This window comes from Trachypithecus francoisi, unplaced genomic scaffold, assembly GCF_009764315.1.
Source record: "Trachypithecus francoisi isolate TF-2019V2 unplaced genomic scaffold, Tfra_2.0 Lachesis_group11, whole genome shotgun sequence".
Lineage (NCBI taxonomy): Eukaryota > Metazoa > Chordata > Mammalia > Primates > Cercopithecidae > Trachypithecus > Trachypithecus francoisi.
The window spans coordinates 114,440,212-114,449,961 of record NW_022681456.1 but is presented as its reverse complement, the minus strand read 5'-3'; positions in this window follow the sequence as shown (position 1 = coordinate 114,449,961).

Below are 9,750 nucleotides of genomic sequence, written 5' to 3'. Positions count from 1 at the left end.
ATAAAAGAAGATGGAGGAAAGACAGCTCCCAAATTTACAAATAAGACACATCTAGAAACTTGTAGTAATTGTGTAATAATCTGTTATGAGAGTTGAAGTACCTCATGAACTTCAAGGAACCATTTACTTTTGTGACATTATTTTCTGTCCTTTAATCAGCAAGGTTTCTATTTCTTCAGTATCATTTTAGATAATAGACTAATGAAATACTACAACCTTCTATAAATGAATGATTTTGCTGTAAAAATAATGTAAAAGCAACCATATGTTCACGAATCAGGTATTGAAAATACTACATGTAAAAAAGAACCCCTATATTTTTTGTAATATTATTAAAATTTATTTACTGAGAATTGTGTCCCTAAGTCAGCTAAGGCAGATAATGAAGTTGTCATTGTAAATGTAAATATTTCTTTATCTTTTTGATGATGAAAATATTGTTGTTTCATAATATATAATTATAATCTGATTAGTAAATTTAATCAGTATTTTAATACCCTCACATTAAAACTAGGAAAATGATTAAATTTTTGAAATAATTTTGTTTACTCATATATCACAGGAGGTCCATTTTACACCAGCAATTTTCACATCATAACATGTCTTATGTTAGAAATAATAACAACTAGAATTCACTTGTTTCTCATTAGCAGCACTATTGACATTTTGGGCAATAATTTGTGGGAGGAGTGCTCCTACACATTGTAAAACGTTTAGCAGCGTTCATAACTTCTAGCCACTAGCAGTCAGTAGCACTTTGCCAGTTGTGACAACCAAGTGTCTTGACATTGCCAAATGTCCCCTGAAAGACAAAATTACTGCCACTTGAGCACTGTGTTAACCATAGGTGATAAACAAAATTTTATGTATTTCATGCTAAAAGAAAGCCAATAATATAATAAAATATGTAAAAAATATTGTATAAGTTTTTTTTTCTTGTAAATTTAAGTTCCTTATAGATTCTGGATATTAAACCCTGGTCAGATGCATAGTTTGAAAAATTTTCTCCCATCTATAGGTTATCCGTTTATTCTGTTGATAGTTTCTTTTGATGTGCAAAAACTCTTTAGTTTAATTAGATTCCACTCATCAAGTTTTGCTTTTGTTCCAATTGCTTTTGGTATCTTCATCATGAAATCTTTGCACATGCCTATGTCCTAAATGGTATTGCCTAGGTTGTCTTCCAGGGTTTTCATAGTTTGGGGTTTTACATTTAAGTCTTTAATCTATCTTGAGTTAGTTTTTGTATATAGTGTAAGGAAGGGGTCCAGTTTCAATCTTCTGCATGTGGCTAACCAGTTATCTCAGTGCCATTCATTGAATAGGGAATCGTTTACCCATTGCTTATTTCTGTCAGGTTTTGATCTTTGTTAAAGATCAGGTAGTTATAGACATGTGGTGTTATTTCTGCATTCTCTATTCCATTGGTGTATGTGCCTATTTTTGTACTAGTACCATGTTGTTTTGGTTACTGTAGCCTTGTAGTATAGTTTGAAGTCAGGTAGCATGATGCCTGCAGCTTTGTTCTTTTTGCTTAGGATTGCCTTGGATATTCAGGCTTATTTTTGGTTCCATATGAATTTTAAGATAGTTTTTTTTTTTTTAGTTCTCTGATGAAAGTCAGTGGTAGTTTAATGGGACTAGCATTGCATCTACACATTGCTTTGGGCGGTATGGCTATTTTAACGATATTCTTCCTATCCATGAGTATAAAATGTTTTTTCCATTTATTTGTGTCATCTCTGATTTTTTTCAGCAGTGGTTTGTAGCTCTCCTTATAGAGATCTTTTGCCTCCCCATTTAGCTGTATTCCTAGGTATTTTATTCTTTTGTGGCAATTGTGAATGGGAGTTTATTCATGATCTGGCGTTCCTCTTGCCTGTTGTGGGTACATAGGTATGCTCACGATTTTTCCACATTGATTTTGTATCCTGAGACTTTGATGAAGTTACTTATCAGCTGAAGAAGCTTTTGGGCTCAGACAATTGGGGTTTTCTAGATATAAGATAAAGTCACCTGCAAACAGGGATAGTTTGAATTCTTTTCTTCCTATTTGGATGCCCTTTCTTTCTTTCTTTTGCCTGACTGCCCTGGCCAGAACTTCCAATACTAAAGGAATAGGAGTGGTGAGAGAAGGCATCCTTGTCTTGTGCTGGTTTTCAGGGGCAATTCTTGAACAGACACTTTTCAAAAGAAGACATACATGTGGCCAAGAATCATGTGAAAAAAAAGCTCGATATCACTTATCACTAGAGAAATGCAAATCAAAATCACAATGAGATTCCATCTAACACCAGTCAGAATGGCTACTATTAAAAAGTAAACAAATAACAATTGCTGGCAAGGTTGTGGAGAAAAAAGAACACTTTCACACTGTTGGTGGGAGTGTAAACTAGTTTAAACATCGTGGAAGACAGTGTGGCAATTCCTTAAAGACCTAAAGACAGAAATACCATTTGTCCCAGCAATCCCATTGCTGGGTATATGCCCAAAGGAATATAAACCATTCTATTCTAAAGTTCCATGCACATGTATGTTCACTGCAGCACTATCCACAATTGCAAAGGCATGGAATCAACCTAAATCCCCATCAGTGATAGACTGGATAAAGAAAATGTGTTATGTATACACCAGAGAATACTAGGCAGCCATGAAAAAGAACGAGATTATGTCCTTTGCAGGGACGCGGATGGAGTTGGAGGCCATGATCCTTCGTAAACTAACACAGACACAAAAAACTAAATACCACATGTTCTCACTTATAAGTGGGAGCTAAATGATGAGAAAACATGGACACATAGAGAGGAACAACACGCAGTGGGGTCTTTCAGAGGCTAGAGGGTGGGAGGAAGGAGAGGATGAGGAAAAACACCTAACGGGTACTAGGTTTAATACCTGGGCGATGAAGTAATCTGTACAACAAACCCCCATGACACAAGTTTACCTATGTAACAAATCTGCACTTGTACCGCTAAACTTAAAATAAAAGTTAAAAAAATATATAACACTTTATAAAATAGAAAGAGAAATCCGGTATATTTCTATTTTTATAATAAAGCAGGACACAAACATTTTTGTTCATAATATGTTCTCAAGAACACAAAGTTCTTAAATCATAAAAGGCACATTTATTATACTATATTAATTAAGACAGAAAAGAGACATTTCAAAAATTGCTTACACACAATTTGACTACTAGTAGAAACTAAAATTGTATTTTGGTTCATGGCACTAATATTCAAGTTGTAATTCAAGTGCCATGAATTAGTTCATGGCACTAATATTCAAGCCAAAAGTGGCTCTTTTATCTTAATACTTTAGTATTTTAAATGTCAGAAGCACACCCTATGGAATCAGTAATGGGATACAGATAATGGAAATCAAACAAAGAAAAGCCACAAAATCACCCTGCACCGAGTTGTTTTTCTTTTTTAAGATTCTTAACTCCGAATCGGTTTTATTTAGTTGCAGAAGGTGAAAAACACAATTATCAGAGATAATAACCCCACAGATACAAATATCTGCAAATGCTCAAGTCTCTTATATAAAATGGCACAGTAATTGCACAAGACCTATGCATACCTTCCCATATGCTTTGTCATCTCTAAATTACTTCTAGTACCTAATACAATGTAAATGCTATGTAAATAGTTGTTTCATGGTATTCTTTAGGGAATAATGATAAGAAAAATGTCTGTGCACGTTTAGTACGGATACAACCCCGCATTTAAAAAAAAGTTTTCAATCTGCAGTTGGTTGAATCTGTGGGTGCAACACCCACAGATGTGGAGAGCTGAATATATTTGATTTACGGACAGTAACATGAAATACAAAAGAGGAAGAGATATTTTCTTATTTTTTCTTTTAGACTTTCATTCTGTCACCCAGACTAGAGTGCAGTGGTGTGATCTTGGCTCACTGCAACTCTCGCCTCCTGGGTTCAAGCGACTCTCCTGCCTCAGCCTCCGAAGTAGCTGGGATTACAGGTGCATGCCACCATGCCAGGCTAATTTTTGTATTTTTAGTAGAGACGGAATTTCACAGTGTTAGCCAGGCTGGTCTTAAAGTCCTGACCTCAGGTGATCTGTCGCCTTGGTCTCCCAAAGTGCTGGGATTGCAGGCATGAACCACTGCACCTGGCCCTATATTTTCTAAATTTTAATCTATCTTTGATCTTTCTCAGTCTTTCTAATAATTAATAGAAAACTTTCCATAATAAATTTATAGTACCTTTAAGACAGACACCAGGCCGAACCAGGTGGCTCATGTCTGTAATCCCAGCACTTTGGGAGGCCGAGGTGGGTGGATCACGAGGTCAGGAGATTGAGACCATCCTGGCTAACATGGTGAAACCCCATCTCTACTAAAAATACAAAAAATTAGCTGGGTGTGGTGGTGGGCGCCTGTAGTTCCAGCTACTCGGAAGGCTGAGACAGGAGAATGGTGTGAATCAGGAAGGTGGAGTTTGCAGTGAGCCGAGATCATGCCACTGCACTCCAGCTTGAGCAACAGAGCAAGACTCCATCTCAAAATAAATAAATAAATTAATTAATTAATTAAGGCACCAAAGTTCAATAATAACCTTTATTATCTGGTATATTTGGATTAGTGATCTGAAGTTTATAATATGAAAAACATATGAATGACTTTCTATTAATATTTTTAGATTTAAAACTTTTCATATTTTTGACATTTAGTTTTCACTATCTACATGATTATTTTCTTTAAAAATATCTCATAACTTCCACTCAGTGTAATAATTTCCATTCGATGTGCAGACCTTTTAAGATTACCACCTGCAGAGAACAATCATAAAATGGAAACAGCAAAGAAAGATAACTTTCAGAATCACCAGAAATAAATTAGAAATCAATAACAATAATATAACCATAAATCCCAAAATATTTGAAAATTAAACATCACACTTCTAAAAATGTAGTAGCTGAATATGGAATGATATGAAAATTTTAAAAGATGGGAACAAAATGATAATGAGGATACAGCACACAGGAATTTTTGAGATACAGCTAAAGAAGTACCTAGAGGACAAGACATATTGTTACATGAAATAAAATAATAAGAACAATTTAAAATCAACGATTACAACTCTTCCTTAAGAAATTAGAAAAGAATCTAAGTTCAAAGGAAGTAGAAGAAAGAAAATAATGAAGATGAATATAATTCAATGAGATTAAAAATGTTCAATATAAAGACAATCAATGGACCCTAAAGCAGGCTCTTAGAAAAGATTAATAAAATGTATATGCCTGTAGGTAGATTGCCAAGAATACAGGAGGAAGTATAAATTACCAATACCAGGACAAAATGAGTGGTCATATTACAGATTCTACAGACTTTAATATCAAAACGAAGACATATAAACCAACTTTATTGCAATGAATTAGACAGCAAAATTAAAACTGATAAATTTCTTGAAACACACAAATTACCAAATATGACCAATAAAAAATTTAAAACTTGAAAACTCCTTTCCTAATTAAGGAAATTGAAAGTATAGTTTTCACAAAGAAAAAGCTATATAGATTAACAGGTGAATTCTATCAAACTTTCAAGGGAGAGCATTACCAATACAAACACCTCCCCCCTCAAAAAAATAAACTATGATTAGGAAACATGTTTCAACTATATTTACAAGGCTGGTATATCCTTATACTAAAATCAGGTAATTAACAAGAGAAGAGAACTATAAATCCCTCATCATCACAGATGTGAAAATCACTTTAAAATTTAAGCCAGTGTAAGTCAATGATATATGTAAAAGGTAATACGTAATAAACAAGTGGATTTATTCTATCAATGCAAGGCTGCTTTAAAATCCAAGATATCAAACAATGTGATTCATCACATAATAAAATAAAAGAGAAAAGAGAAAAACCCTAAGAGGACTTTAAAATATGCAAATAAATATTTTAATAAAAGTCTCTGCCCATTCATATTTTAAAAATGAAAGTAAGGATAATAAAATAACTTCTCAGCAAAATAGGAATATAGGGATAGAAGGAAAACATCTTAATCTGATGAAGGATGTTGATAGAAAGGGAAAATCTCGTAAAACCATAGATAAAATTACACTCTTCTCCTAATGGTATACCTAAGACCAGAGAGAAAACAATAATAATGGTTTATTACCTCTCCTCAACATTATACTAGTGATCCTAGCCAGTGAAATAAGACAAACAAAAGAAATAAGAGGTACAAAGTTTGTAGTGCAAAGAGTATAACTGTTCATATTTGCAGGCAACATGATTATGTACATACAAACATTAAGGAATAAGGAATCTACATAAAATCTTCTTGGCTAATGAGTCAATTTAGTAAGCTTATGGAATATAAGTTCAGTATGCAAAAATTAGTTTTATGTTAATACTAGCAATGAACAATTAGAAAAAGAAATTTACCAATCCCATTAAAAATGAAAATAAAATACATAGAAACAAATGTACCCAAAGTTGTGTAAGATGTGTCTACCGAAAACTATAAAATATTATAAAGTAAAATAGAAGACTAAATAGATATATGTTTATGGCCCTTAAAACTAATTTGTGTTATGCATTTATTTTCTAGATGAATTGTTGTTTGACAATGGTATTTTTAAAGAGGTATTTACAATTACCTGATAGTTAAGATATTTTACAGATCTTTCACACTTCATACCATCAACATGAATCTGATATTGGGAAGCACTGAAATAACCTTCTAACCTATTAGAATTTTAAAAAAATCTATCTCTACCTCCTTCAACTAATCCTGTTTGATATATCTTAGTAATGTATTTGGGTCACTTAATATGCATGTTTCCGGAAAGGGATCATCTCCTCTCAGCTGCTTTCTGTGTAAGCATCAAGAAAAAGAGGGAAAAAGTTATATGTATTTATTTTTTAAATTAGTAATTTCACCCTGTAATCTTTGTGTAATTTTTTCATCTGTAAGCAGTGTCAGTGATACTTGCAAGTGCCTTAGTGGACTAGACCAAAGGTGTTTATGGAGGCAGTGGTGTGACTTTTCCAGAGATGAAGTCACGGCAGTAGTTGCCTGTTCTTGAGCCCTAGGCGGCGTGTGCATGTTGCTAAATGTTGTTTATTCTGCTTGGGGTTTGCTGAGCTTCTTAGGTATATGGGTTTTCAAACAATTTGGCAATTGTATCATCAAATATGTGACCCTTAGCCCTTTTCCAAACTACATATTACACATTGGTGCAATTGCTTAAATTGTTCACAGTTGATAGATATTTTTTTCCTAGTCTTTTTGCTCTTCCTTCTTTATTTAAAACAGTTTCTAACATTAATTCTTTAACTTCGTTCATCTTTATTTCTGCAATATCTAATCTCTTCTTGTCTGTCAAGTGAAGTGATCACTTCAGAGTTTGTGTTTTTTAATCTCTTGAAGTTTAAATATTTTGTCTTTAATTTTTCATCACATATTTTGTTTTCTTTACATTATTGAAGGTCTTTAAAATTGTTAGTTTCATGTTTTTTATTTAATATTGATAAAAATTATTGATAATAAATATCAATAATTTATTGATATTGATAATAATATTGATATATTGATAATAATATATCAATAAAAAATATTGATAATTTCATCATCTGTTATTTCTAAGCCATTAACCTTCCAATTAACAGTGCACAGGAGTTCCAATTTCTCCACCTCCACACCAATATTTATTTTCTCTTTCTTTGTTTTAATACCGGCTATTTTAATAACTGTGAGATGGTATCTTATGGTATTGATTTGTGTTTCCCTAATGATTAGTGATATTGAGCATATTTTCTTGTGTCAAAAAGACTACAGGTATATCCCTTTTGGTGCTCGCTTCGGCAGCACATATACTAAAATCGTATATCACCTTTGGAGAAATGTCATTCAAGTCCTTTGTTCTTTGTTTAACTGGGTTGTTTCATTTTTCATTGTTGAATTTTAGAAATTCTCTAAATAGTCTAGATATTGTTTCCTTATTGGAAACATGGTTTGCAAATATTTTCTCCCATTCTGTAGGCTGCCTTTTCAGTCTGTTGATAGATGTGTTCTTTGATATACAAAAGTAGCTTTTTAAACTTTTGTTTTCTTTTGTTGCCTGTGCCTTGGGTGTTGTGATCAAGAAATCACTGCCACATCTAATATCATAAATATTTTTTCTGTTTTTTTCTAGGATTTTTAGTTTTACCTTTTACATTTAAATATTTAATACATTTCTAGTTAATTTTGTATATGGTTGCAGGTAAGGATTCAACTTAATTTTTTGAAAATAATATTCAATTTTCTAGCACCATTAGCTGAAAAAACTGGCCTTTCACCCATTGAATGGTCTTAGCATTCTTGTTAAAAATCCTTTGACCATATTATGTGAGGACTTATTTTTGGGTTCTTTATTCTAATCCATTAGTCTATCTGTCTGTAATGCTGGTATCACTGTTTTCATTGTTTTGAATTAAAGAACATTGTTGGGATATTGATAGGGATTTCATTGTATCTGTAGATAACTGGATAGTATTGACATCCTAACAATATTAAGCCTTACAGTCTATGAAAAAGTGCTGTATTTCCAGTTTTTATTTAAAAAATTTTTTTCAACAGTGTTTTGTAGTTTTTATTATACAAGTCTTTCATGTCCTTGGTTATTCCTAAGTATTGCATTCTTTTTAAGGTGATTATGAATGAAATTATTTTCCGTTTAGATTTTTAGTTGTTAGTGTGTAGAAATGCCATTGATTTGGGCTTTGTACTCTGCTTTGCTGAATTCATTTCTTTGTTCTAATAGTTTTTTTGTGCAATATTTAGGGTTTTCTACATATTATAGTATCTGTGAATAAAAGTAATTTTACTTCTTTATTTCTAATTTGTATGACTTTTATTTCTTTTCGTTGCATTATTGGTCTAGCTAAGTCTTTCAGTATATGTTAAATAGAAATGATGAAAGCAGGCATTCTTGCCTTGCTCTTGATTTTAGAGAAAATGATTTGGTCTTCAATCATTGAGTATGAAGATCACTGTGGTTTATTTATACAGAGACTTTATTATATGGATGTAATTTCCATCTGTTCCTAGATTGTTGAGAGGTTTTATGATGAAAGCATTTTGATTTTTTTCTTGTGTAAACTAAGAACACTGTGTGTTTTTCCCATTCATCCTGTTAATCTGATATATTTGAATAATTGATTTTTCAGTATTGAATCATCTGGCATTCCAGGAATAAATCATTCTTGGCTATAATGTATAATTGCTTTAATATGCTGCTGAATTTGGTTTTTTAGTATCTCATTGAGGAATTTTGCATCAATGTTAATGTGGTATATTGGCCTGTTTTTGTGTTTGTTTGCTTGTGTGTTTGTTTCTTTCCTTGCAGTGTTCTTGTCTGGCTCTCATGTGTAAATAGTGTTGGCCTCATGGAATGAATTACTAAGTATTTCCTTATTTTTAATTTTTAAATATTTGATAGGATTCATGAGTTAAATTATCAGAACTGTTCATTTTTTAAAATTACAGATTGAATCTCCCTGTTAGGTATGTCTATTTAGATTTTCAATTTCTTCATTGTTCATTTTTTTAAAATTACAGATTCAACCTCCCTGTTAGGTATGTCTCTTTAGGCTTTCTATTTCTTCATGGCTCAGTTTTTGTAGGTTTCGTATGTGTAGAAGTTTGTCTAATTTGTCTAAGTTATCCAATATTTTATCATAAGTTGTTTATGGTACTCTTTCATAATACTTTTTTATTTCAGTAGAATTT